This window comes from Lissotriton vulgaris, chromosome 7 (genome assembly GCF_964263255.1).
Source record: "Lissotriton vulgaris chromosome 7, aLisVul1.2, whole genome shotgun sequence".
NCBI classification, from domain to species: Eukaryota; Metazoa; Chordata; class Amphibia; order Caudata; family Salamandridae; genus Lissotriton; species Lissotriton vulgaris.
In genome coordinates this window covers 642,703,592-642,716,569 of record NC_141695.1, presented here as the reverse complement: position 1 = coordinate 642,716,569, position 12,978 = coordinate 642,703,592, and the positions used below count along the sequence as shown (strand labels likewise).

Below are 12,978 nucleotides of genomic sequence, written 5' to 3'. Positions count from 1 at the left end.
TACAAATGTATCCCTTCAGTGAGGGGGACCACATATGCAAAATCTCACCTTTGTGTCTATAAGCAGTAGCTGAGGGCTCACTTAGATCTATTTCTCCAAATGACTGGTCCGACCACCACCTCATATTGTTTAATATCACGATCTGACAAACCTAAGCACTGGACCAGGAACATCAAGCCCCATTCACTGAACTGGAACCCAAGATTGGTGCTGAACTACAGCTTCATCCTCCTACTCAGACGGCTGACAACCTCCCCGTATACTTTGATACAGCAATGACGGAGGTGTTAGATCAAGTAGCTCCACTCAAACTAAAACAATTAAGATCTATCAAATCAAAATCTTGGTTTCATACAGATCTTAATACCGAAAGGCGATAACTCCGACATATGGAAAGGCAATTGTCATGTCCTTTAGGCTAGTCCTGTCATCTATGCCCCATTTTTCATACATTGTCCCATCCAAACAACTGTAACGGTTCCGAATAGGTGACCTTTTACCCAGTAGCTTGCGCCTGTCTCTTCGACACCAGGCTCTTAGTATTTTAACATAATCCCAATATCTGATGCACATAATCATGTCCCCAGGCACTGCATAATTATTCTGTATAAGGGTCACCACTTTTTTCATCCTTGGCCAACAAGCCTACTGTGCATGATCGCAAATGTTTGGAAAAACATTTATGATTGTTTTCAAAACATTTGCGATTGTTTTCAAAATATCGATTGTAGAAGAAACCCTAGAGTGACCACTCTAGTATATAAGATCCTTATTCCCCCCAGCAAATTAGAGGAGAATTCCTTACACACTGACACGAGGTCCTGCATGCTGAATCTTTGACACGCAGCGGTCTAACAACCCTTGCGGGGTGTCATTCTTGGAGCAGAGACGGGTCCTTCGCTCTCTACCATCAGGTGAAGGGGTTGGTTCTTCCCTAGGGGATTCTTGGCTATATACATATACATCTATACACATATACTTGCTACACCTACATTTCTAGACTAGGTACATTTAGGCAAATTATGTAGGGCGTGCATTATAGGAATATGCAAGTGCTGCAGTCTTATATGAACTGTATATGTTCACCTTCTTAGCACTATGGTAGAAATGTATCTACTGGTTACTATATTGATACTTGAGATTTCTTTCGTATGCTCCCATCTCCTGATTGTTGCAGCAAATATGTTTTACACAAGACTGATACAGTGCCAATAAATACTTATTTAAACGTTCTAATAGTCATCCTGTGTATTTTCTGAGAATAAGTAAGCACGAGTGACTGAGCAAAAAGTATTGCACTGTTTTCCACGATCCCTGAGGAATAAGAGTTTTCATGTTCAGTGGTAGCCAGAAACTAGCTACACCGCTGTAAGATACAGGGGGTATGGTAGTGCCATTGTAGAGCTAGCTGGTCTAACGGCCAACATATCCTGTGGGGGTGTCCGGAAGCGGTTCGGACACCAAGCTCTCAGTTTAGGTCATCCAAAATGCGCAGGTCCTGGGGATTCCTAGGAACTACATGGCACAATGGAGACAAAACCCCTGGACAATGCACCTAGCTCTACTTAGAAACACACTGTTGACTTATAAAAATCACATTTTTAGAGAAAAAGCCTATTTTATTCTCAACCAACTAGACCATGATAGGAATAAACCCAGGGAGCTCTTCCACATTTTTCAGACAAAGCACCTGTGCATCTCTACATGAAATAATAGCCACCAATGAAGGCTGCGAATAAATTGCCATCTTCTTCACAGATAAAGTCACAAAAATGTATCAATCCTTCATCCAAGTCTCAAATCCACCTACCGTCTTAACCTGCTCACTTATGACCAAATGGAACTAAAATATACTAAAGATAACCATGACTGCACCCAACTGAAAAACAATGCCAATTGGTTGGATTTCAAACTCATGTCTGTAAAATAAATTTTCGATATAATTGATAGCTTAAAGCTTACTCCCCAAACTACAGATCCCCTCCCATCCACAATAGTACAAAATCGCATCCACATCATTGCCCCGTTCTGGACAAAAATCATTAACTCCTCTCTTGCAACGGGCTGTGTACCAGACTCCCTCCAACTAGAACAAATTAGTCCAATGCTCAAAAACCAGGGTCAGGAGGAGGAGGAGCCTAGCCCGCGACCATGATGGCCGCCTGATCCCTCGGCTCCGCCGACCCTCTCGTTCATCTCCCGAAACGCCGATCATCCTGCACGTTATCCTGCCCACTTGTCGGCGTCCTGGATCCGTGAGGCGCTCCTGTGTCCAGCGGTGTGCTCCCCGGCGTGATCCTGGTAGCAGAGACGGCGAGGTGTCCCGGTCTCTGCTACAGTGTTGCAGTGCTGAGGCCGGGTCTTTGTTCTCCGGAGGCTGCCGCCCCAAGTTGTATCCACGGCCGACATTGTAGCAGGACGGGGTCGGCTGACGCAGATCTATCACCGCATTGCTTTCCCTGCTGCAGCGTGCCGCCCTGTCTTGCACGCCTTCGCGCCAGACTCGTTCTACCACCGTGGATGATAGACTTCAATCTCTCCTCGGCCAGTGGACGGCTTCGGACATCTTCTTGTTCCCCAGAGCTGCACCGGGAGCCATTTTGATCTGGGCGCTCGGCGGCCATTTGGCGTGCTCCCAGCGGATTGTGCTGTACTGACGCCGGGGGCCGAGCGAAGGGTACCGTCTCGCTACTGGGTTTCCCGGAGTGGCGAAATTTGGGGACCAGCTACTGGTGGGCGGCTGCAGCGATGGCCGAAGGCGACCAGTCTCGAGGGTTACGACGTGATCCTGCGCCCGGGGTGTATGGGACGGCAGCTCCCTCTCATCCTGCGGCATCTCTCAGCCTTGCTGATGTTATGCATGCCCTGACAGACCTCCGTGTAGCTGTGCGTGACATGGTCCTGGACCTGCAATGCCAACCGGATTTCTCTGTTAATGCAGAGCCCTCGGATGGACATGTCGAACCCCCTGTGCTGTACACCTCGCCACATCCTGTGCTTGTCTGTGACTGCCACCCTGCTCAGACGGACTTGATGGGGCTGGATGAGAGTGATGTCGTTGCTGCCGAGCTACCCAGTTCTGTTGCAGGGATGTATGGAGATCTTGGTCCTTGGCGGACAATGGGGACTTGTGTCTGGGCGCCTTGCCTCACGACTGCTTCGGGGCTTCCTCGCGGGTCCCACCGGTCCATCCTGGAGTTGCAAATGCTGTTTTTGTCGGCTGCCCTTCAAGCATTGCGGTTGTGCGTTGCCCCTTTCTGGATGGGCATTCACCGTCTGGCTCTGTGGCGGGGTGATTTTGGTGGTTGGCACCGTGCGCTGCAGTGGACCTCACCTTCGCCTTCTCCATCAACGATGGCTGTTCTAGATCTGGACTCCGTCGACATGCTGGATCGAAGGGGACAAGGATGAGGATGCTTCTCTCTTTCGGCTGTATCCGGTTGTTTGCTTTGCTGGGACAGTAATGGACATTTTGGGAGTTAAATGTTGGTCAGGTACTGGGTCGGGGTCCGGGGATGGGTAGCCGAGGGTAACAATGCTGTTTGTTTTGAACATTTATTTGGCCCTCCTCCGGTCTTATGTGATTTCTTTTCCTTCTTTCTCTTGCTTCTGAATTTCGGGTATTCTTGGGGCGACAGACACACTGCTTAGGGGGGGGTAGGCCGTAGCCTTCGCATGCGTGTAGGGTGGGGGGGTATTTTTTCTTCGATCGTTCAGTTACTATGGGCCTTATTTTTCTTCTTCCTCTTCTACTCTTTCTTCTTCTTATTTCCCTGGGTCAAGGGGTGGATTGGCACGATGTGGGTAGTGGCTGGGGTGCATATGATGTTTGATCGCTTTCTCTCCTGTTTTATTCGCCACCAGCCTCTTGTTTAATAGATAACGCTCGCTGATGCTCCTGCATACTGATGCCCATTTCGGTCCTGGTACGGATTGTTTGGACTCTGATCCTTCTTGGCTCCTATTACTCTGGACCTTTTAAAAAAAAATTAAAATTAAACCTTCACTTCTCCTACCTCTCGGCGGCGCACCTAATTACAGTGTAACTTGGATTAATCGTGTTCTGCTCGATATGCTGCTGAGTTGCCCAATTGCTTGCTGATGTGCTTTAAACGATTTCGAGGCCGGCCGGTGGGTTGTAGGCCCGTATTTGTTTGCCTATGATGTCTAATAAAGGTTTTCCAAAAATTCAAAAAAAAAAAAAAAAGTGTCAGACCCTAATGATCTCAACAACCTCACACCTATCTCCAATCTCCCGTTCCTAGCCAAAACTTTGGAGAAGTGTATTCTCCACCAACTTAACAAACCTATAGGTGATTTCAACCTCCCCAATACCTTTCAATCAGGATTCAGAAAAGGCCGTAGCATTGAAACTGCCTTGCTCAAAATTTCAGATGATATCCACAGATACTTAGATGAAGGAGAAGCAGGTCTTCTCATCCTTATTGACCTATCGGCGCGTTTCGACAAAGTAAATCACGCAGCTCTAATTGAGACTCTTAAGATGCGCTTTGGTATTAATGGCATAGTACTAAAATGGTTCGCTTCTTACCTTCAGCAGCGATCGCAACAAATTAAGATCAACTCCGATCTCTCCAAGCCCACGAGTCACGCTTGTTGTACCCCAAGGCTAGATTCTCTCCCCTTTCCTCTTCAATCTCTTCATGCAACCCCTTAAAATGATTCTGCCGTAAGGAGGAGTCAAATATCACCTATATGCAAATGAGACACAACTCTACCACAAAATCAAATCACCCAGTGACATCTGACACCTCAGTGCCACACTAACCAAGATAAAATCTTGGTTTAATTCAAACCACTTAAAGTTGAACCCATCAAAATCAAATTAATACTGTTCTCCCCTAAAAGGAACCACCTACCAATCCAAGATTGGCTCAAGAACCTAGGTGCCCTAAATTTCTCCCTCGTTCTGTCAGACTCCGTAAAGTCCTTAGACATCACCCTGGACAAGAACTGGTCAATGAAGGATCACATCAGAAACTTTGCCAAAGGAGCGCTTTACTCACTAAAACACCTCAATAAAATTAAACCTTTCAAACCTCATGATGATTTCAAGACAATAGTACAATCCCTAGTCCTCTCTAAACTGTACTATCGGAACTCCATCTTTGCAGGGACTCCGAAAACTCACCTATTCCACCTAAAGTCAGTCCTAAACAACGGTTTGAACACATCGCTCCAGCCCCCAATTCTCTCAATCGGCTTCCCATTTAAGGTAAATGTATTTACAAATATGCTTGTATGGCACACAAAGCCCTTCACACACATTCCCCCAACTACCTAAACAGCAAACTTTTGAAAGCAGGAAGATCCTGAATTCTGAGAAGTTCCAACTCACTTCTTCTCATTCCTCCAAAACTGAACAGCAAAACCACCCAGTCTTGATCTTTTTCTGCAAATGTACCCAGGATGTGGAACGCACTCCCTAGAGACCTCAGATTCAAACCCTCCTTCTCCAGCTTAAAAAGGGACCTAAAACTCCTTTGTTCGAGGCCCGTGAGCTGTAGATCACATGCTTAGGCATAGATCACCATCTTGTGTCGGGTCCGGAAGTTTGTACTTTTTTCTTCTTCAAAGAATTTTTTCCAGTCACGAGGTAGGTGACTCCTCCTTTCGATGTAAGTGCGCATGGTCATCGACTATCTTTTTTTTCTGCCATCGGGTTGGATGTTGTTCGACGCCGATTCTTCGGTTTCTCTCGTTGTATAGAACACTCACCTTTGACAGTATTGTTTCCGATCTCGTTCTCCATTCATCGCGTATCGTGTTTATTGATAAAAACCCTATTTCGATCAGAGAGCTCGTTGTAGGCCGTCTGGCCTAGCCCACAGTTCGACTCGGTTGATGGAACCAACTTCCTTTAAAATCTGTCCTCGGTGCCTTGCGAAATACCCACGCATCGACTCACACAAAGTGTGCAACCTGTGATTGGTGCCGGAACACAGTGAACTGCCGAACTTTCCCCTCCAAAAAGACTCTTCGCGACCGTGTGGCTCGACGACGCGACATGCAGAGCCAACACACAGACTCCATTCCTGACCTCTTCGGACCTGAATTGGATGAAGAAGCCGGCGACGCTATCAGAGCCAAGGAGGGACAGGAACAGATCTCCCTTTTCAAAAAATGGCTGTGTCCAGAATGAAGACATCCCGTATCGACAACGTACTGTAAGTACGGTCCCTACCTCGCCCGACTCCTAAGTCAACCAAAAGAGAAGGCTCCGGACCAACCTGCGCTCTCGGGCTCTACGCGGCACCGAGACCTCGCTTCCGACGCCCCACCTTCTGGCTTGGCACCAAAGCCTACCAAATAGTCTTCATCGGTGCCCCATTCCAAGTCTGGCACCGAGCCCAAGCCTTCGGGGTTGAAGACTAAGTCCGGCTCCAACCATCACCACTCGGCACCTAAAACCACTTTGGTCCGAAAATAACAACCCCGAAACAGTCTGCACCGAAACCTTCAGCGCCAAAACAGGTTGATACACCAAACTCACCTAAAAAGTATAGTTTTGGTGATACTCTTGAAAAACCGGACACAAAAAAGTAAAATTTGGTCATACGTCCTAAAACGGGACACATTACCACTAAGGTGACTCTAAAGAGAGGGGCTAATAAGGAAGAGGAAAGTCCTTTTCCATTGAAGAAGAACAATATTGGAACAAATCCTTCACCTCCTCCTCTTCCTTTTTCTCTTCCATCAACCATTTGCCTCAGTCTCTACCTGTGCCATACTTCACCTGAGCACTCACTCAACACCACATACACCTGACAATTAGGGTGATGGGGATGGGGATGATGATAATGATGATGATCAGCCAAGACATACAGATGAGTGGGATGACTACAACACTGTCTCGCCACAGACAATGATCCTGATCTATATCCCACCAGGCCCTCTCCACCAGACGACAGTGTAAGATATAATGAATTGTTAGGCAGGGCTGCCAATTACTACGGGGTCCAGCTCTGTAAGGAATCCCTTGAAGAGCCTTTCCTTCTTGAAATATTGAACAGCACACAAAAATCAACTCATATGTTACCCATGCTCAAGGGAATGACCATGCATATAGACAAGATATTTAAGGATCCTGTTGGGGCACGTGTAAAAAATACAAACCTGCACCATCTGATCCAGTCTACATAAGAGGACAATTACCCTTAGACTCGTTAGTCAATTCCAATGCACGCAAAAGGGCAAACCCCCAAACTACTTGAGACGCTCCACCACCGATAAGGAGGCAAAGCTCATTGATGCTTCTGGGAAAAGGGTAGCCTCTCAGGCAGCTAACTTCTGGCGCATATCTAATACACAAGCATTGCTAGTCCAATATGACCAGGCGCATTGGGATGAAAGGGAACAACTCATTCAATTTCTACCTCAAGAACACAAATTTAAAGCACAGGGCACTTGAGGGACAATTAATTTCAAACAATCAAATGAGGTGCTCCCTAGATGCTGCTGACACATCTGGCAGCATGGTGTACACTAGTGTCCTTTTAAGAAGACACGCCATGCTACGCATATTGGGGTTCAAACCTAAGGCTCAAACCTCCATTTTGAACACACCTTTTGATAAAGAACACCTTTTTGGTCCTGTGGTAGATTCTTCACTTGAGAAGATGAAAAAAGCTACTGAAGTGCTAAATCTATGGGAGCCTTTCAGTCTACACAAGGCTGTGGTTCCTTTCGGCGCTCTTTCTATCGGGCAGGCTCCAAATATACTTCATCGGAAACTGCATTCACCTATAAGGGCAATATAAAATCCTCAGGTTCCAAAACTTACTTCAGAGGGGGGTTATAGAGGAAACAACAGCAAAGGGAGAGGTAGAGGTTCCAACAGACGTACCTCCCTCTCCAATATTAAGCAGTGACTTGCTCATTGTTCCCCCGACCACTAAACACCTGTGGGGGATGGGGGGGGGGGGGGGGGGAACTGTCACAATTCCTACCAAAGTAGCAGTCGCTAACAGACAAGTGGGTTCTACAAAATATACATTCTGGTTACTGCCTGTAGTTTATCAACACTCCGCCAAACATTCCCCCAAAGTCGCACAAGCTTTCACCGGATCAACTACACCTCTTAAAACAAGAGGTAGAATCCCTACTACTAAAACACGCTATAGAGCCCGTACCACCACAACATCGAGGGTTGGGCGTGTATTCCTTTGCATTCCTATTTCCCAAAAAGGATGGCTCTCTCAGACCAATATTAGATGTCAGAGAACTACATTTTTACATACAGTTAGACCATTTCCACATGCTAACACTTCAACAGGTTCTACCTCTTTCACAAAAAGGCGACTTTTTGTCTACTCTAGACTTAAAGGACACCTACTTTCACATTCCAATCCACCCCACTCACCGCAAATTTCTCAGGTTTGTGGTAGCAGGTCAACATTACCAATTCAAGGTACTCCCATTTGGAGTCACCACTGCCCCATGAGTTTTTAAAAAGTGTCTGACGGTAGTAGCTGCACATCTAAGAAGACAAAGCATTCATTTCTTCCCATACCTGGATGATTGGCTCATCAAAGCCGCCACATATCAACAATGCTGCCATCATACTTCAGCAACCATTCAGTTGCTTCACCAGCTGGGGTTTACAGTTAATGTGCTAAAATCACATCTTCAGCCAGCCAAAACTCTGAACTATCTAGGAGCCACTGTGGATGCTCAAAAGGCTCTGGTGTTTCCCAACACAGCCATAATTAGCAACATTCAGGCATTAATTCTCCAGTTTCAAGCCAGTCAGTCACTTCTAGCTCGGGTTTTTGTGCAGCTGTTGAGAATGATGGCGTCTCGCATCATGATCGTTCCCCATGCCAGGCTGCACATGTGTTCACTTCAAGAATGGTTAATAAGTCCGTGGAACCAGTCACACAGTCTATTAACCGATCTAGTGTTGGTAAGTTGCTGTACTCATCACTCTCTGAAGTGGTGAAACACTCACAATTTGTCAAAAGGACAGCCGTTCATAGACCCGGTTCCACAAACGGTACTAACAGCGGATGTTTCCCTAACTGGCTGGGGATCTCATCTTCAACAACACACAGTACAAGGGCTGTGGCGCCACCAGCAAAAGTTGCTCCACATCAATCATTTAGAGCTGATGGCAATCTTTCTAGCTCTCAAGGCCTTTCAAGATCAACTGTCTGACAAAGCAGTCTTAGTTCGAACCGACAACATGACAGCTATGTATTACATACAGAAACAGGGGGGGACACACTTTCTCCAACTGTCCCACTTAGCCCAAAACATCTGGAGGTGGGCTATTCACCACAACATCTATCACCTAGCGGAACACTTCCCAGGAGTCAACAACTAGATTGCTGAACTCCTCAGTATTATCAGATACACGAATAGGAACTTCATCCCCAAGTTCTCCAACCATACTTCCAAGCTTGAGTAGTCCCTCACATAGATCTGTGTGCAACACCCCAAAACACAAAATGCCAAAACTTCGCCTCCAGGTATCCACACCCGTTATCCAATGGCAATGCTCTATTGATGAACTGGTCAGGGATATTTGCTTATGCTTTTCCGCCTTTCCCACTCATTCCATGAGTGGTTCGGAAACTCGGGCAAAGATCTCTCACGCTAATCCTGGTAGCCCCAACTTGGGCACGTCAACCCTGGTTCACAACACTGCTGGAACTCTCTCTGGTACTGCATCAAAAATTACATTTAACCCCCAGTCTCCTCACATAGAGCCATGGAGAAATCAAACGCACAGATCCTAAACAATTGAACCTCGCGCTCTGGCTCCTGAAGTCATAGAGTTTGGTTATCTGAACCTTCCACCAGACTGTATGGACATTATTAAGGAGGCCAGAAAGCCCACCACAAGAGCCTTCTACTGGAAGCGATTTGTTATCTATTGCAATAACATCAACCCTCTTGATGCTGCCTGACAAAACATTATCTGCTACTGTTACATTTGCAAAAAACACAGTTGATGGACAGAATGTCATACATTCACCCCAGTACAAGGATCTGGGCCTAAATCCATCGTTTTTTTGCACTCCACACCACCCTGGGTTAGACACTGGCTAAATGCAAATCAGCTCTGACCCTGTGCCTCATGGGAACAGTCCAGTCCGAACTACCAAGCCATGTCTTTCCCAGACCGGAATCAAGCATCCAAGGACCGGTTTCTGGCTATCAGCCTTCATCAGCCTGGATAGCTTGACTCCAGTGGTGTGGAGAGCCTGGGACTCACGTCTGAGTATACCCAGCACACTCGGGTGAAAATTGCAAAAAACACAGTTGATGGACAGAATGTAGAACAATGTCATACATTCACCCCAGTACAAGGATCTGGGCCTAAATCCATCGTTTTTGTGCACTCCACACCATCCTGGGTTAGACACTGGCTATATGCAAATCAGCTCTGACCCTGTGCCTCATGGGAACAGTCCAGTCCGAACTACCAAGCCATGTCTTTCCCAGACCGGAATCAAGCATCCAAGGACCGGTTTCTGGCTATCAGCCTTCATCAGCCTGGATAGCTTGACTACAGTGGTTGATTCCGGTCTGGGAAAGACATAGCTTGGTAGTTCGGACTGGACTGTTCCCATGAGGCACAGGGTCAGAGCTGATTTGCATATAGCCTGTGTCTAACCCAGGGTGGTGTGGAGTGCAAAAAAACGATGGATTTAGGCCCAGATCCTTGTACTGGGGTGAATGTATGACATTGTTCTACATTCTGTCCATCAACTGTGTTTTTTGCAACTGTTACATTTGCAGCAGTCATCTTTTGCCTATACATCCATCAGACTGCATCTAGCTGCAATTGCAGCCTATCTTCAAAATAGGCAACATTTATCGCTCTTTAGAGTGCCTGGAATCAAAGCATTTATGGTAGGACTGAAAATTATTAAACCACCAAGACTTCCACCTTCTCCATTGTGGAGTCTTAATTTACTACTCGCAAGGTTAATGGGCCCACCATTTGAACCCATCCACAAATGTGAACTATAATTCCTCACTTGGAAAATAGATTACCTCATTCCATTCACTTCACTAAGGAGAGTGGGTGAACTTCAGGCACTAACCATAGAAGAACCTTTTTTCCAGCTACACAAAGATAAAGTGGTTCTTCGTACCAATCCCAAATTCCTGCCTAAGGTAGTATCTGCATTTCACATAAATCAGTCGCTTGAATAACCTGTTTTCTTCCCTCAACCTGACTCAGTTGCAGAAAGAGCTCTACACACCGTAGATGTTAGAAGAGCACTGTTGTCCTACACTGAAAGAACTAAATCTTTTCGTAAGACCAAACAACTTTTTATCGCTTTTGCTCCACCTCACCAGGGCAATCCTATATCCACATCAGGTACTGCTAGGTGGATCGTTAAATGTATTCAGATTTGCTATGCAAAAGCCAAAAGGACTCTTAATGGTACCCCCTAGAGCACATCCCACTTGTAAGCTAGGAGCTACTATGGCTTTCTTTGGGAACATCCCTGCAACATGGTCCACACCACACACATTCACGACGCACTATTGTGTAGATGTGTTAGCCAGACAACAAGCTAATGTTGGCCAAGCAGTACTTAAAACGTTATTTCAGACAACTCCATCAGTTACAGGATAGCTACTGCTTTGGGGGGACTGCTGTATAGTCTATGCATAAGCATGTGATATACAGCTCACATGCCTCGAACGGAAAATGCTACTTAACCAGTATGCATCTGTTCTTGGCATGTAGAGCTGTAGAATCTCGTGCTCCCACCCACCTCCCTGTGTACCTGTATCTTCTGTAGTTCTCTTGTTACTATTCATACATACACATGGCCATCTCTATTCTTTACTACTACTTCATTCTCTCACCCTCTGCGGGAAAACAATCTGAAGATGGAGTCGATGACCATGCCCACTATCACCGAAAGGAGAAGTCACCTACCCCATGACTGGAAAAACTTCTTCGAAGAAAAACAACTTGCAAACATTCAGACCCAACACTAGATGGCGATCTATGCATAAGCATGAGATTCTGCACCTCTTCATGCCAAGAACAGATGCATAATGGGTAAGAAGCATTTTCTTTCTTAACAAATACTTTACCACTCAAGCCAACTGAACTAGGCATCTGAAAGAGACACGTTAGTGATAGATTCCTTACCTTAGAATATCCCCAGGCATCAGCCTGGATCCGGAACGTTTTGCTAGCAGTACCCCAGTGTGTCAGTGGGTGGCGTCGCGCGGTTCCTCGTCCGTCGCTGGCGTCGTATGCGTCGAGATGTCACAGAGACTACTTAGGCGCCACCCATGCGCGCTGACGTCGGTTCTTTCTTTTTCCGCACCAGTAAGCGCCGATCCGGTTAGAGCACGTACCTCAGTCATTTTTTTATTATATTTTTGAGACTTTTGTCTCGTGTTGGTTTGTTCTGGTGCGAGTGGGGATGCCTGGTTTTAAGTCCTGAGGGTCCTGCCGTCGCAATGTGTCTGGGGCAGACCCTCACGACGTTTGTCTCTACTGCCTGGAGCAGTAGAGACAGTCCTGTATGGACTGTAAGGCAATGGCCCGAAGGCCTTGAGGGAGTGGCGCCGGAAGTTGCTTGAAGTTTGGCACTCGTCCCCACGCCGTTCAAGTTCCAGGGGTCGTTCCCGTGACCGCTTGCGGAGCCGTCATCCCTCCTCCTCAGAAACAAAGTCTTCACCGTCGGATTCAGGTAAGAGATGTCACAAAAAGAAGTCGAAGAAGCGTTATCGCTCTCCATCGGCCCCCCGTCGGTCCTCGGATGCGGACGAGGGGACAGTGGTTCCGCCCCTGCGGCTCCTTTGGAGCCTGGGAGTCACGCGGCCTACCCGCCTTACCCGTATCAGTCGGTGACTCACGCACAAATGCATGAATTTCTTGCTGCCTTGGACCGCCTGTTTAGGCCTCGGGCTCTCACCGGTGCGCCTTCCGGCCCTGCTGTCCCGTGTCAGGATCTTGCTGGTCCGTCCACCCCT

The 12,978-nt window shown here is 46.9% G+C and overlaps 1 protein-coding gene across 2 annotated transcripts in view; it reads left to right on the top strand.

The window, feature by feature from the left end:
* MBTD1 (mbt domain containing 1) overlaps positions 1–12,978 on the top strand; it is a 947,763-nt gene that overhangs the window by 597,576 nt on the left and 337,209 nt on the right. The window lies entirely within an intron of this gene.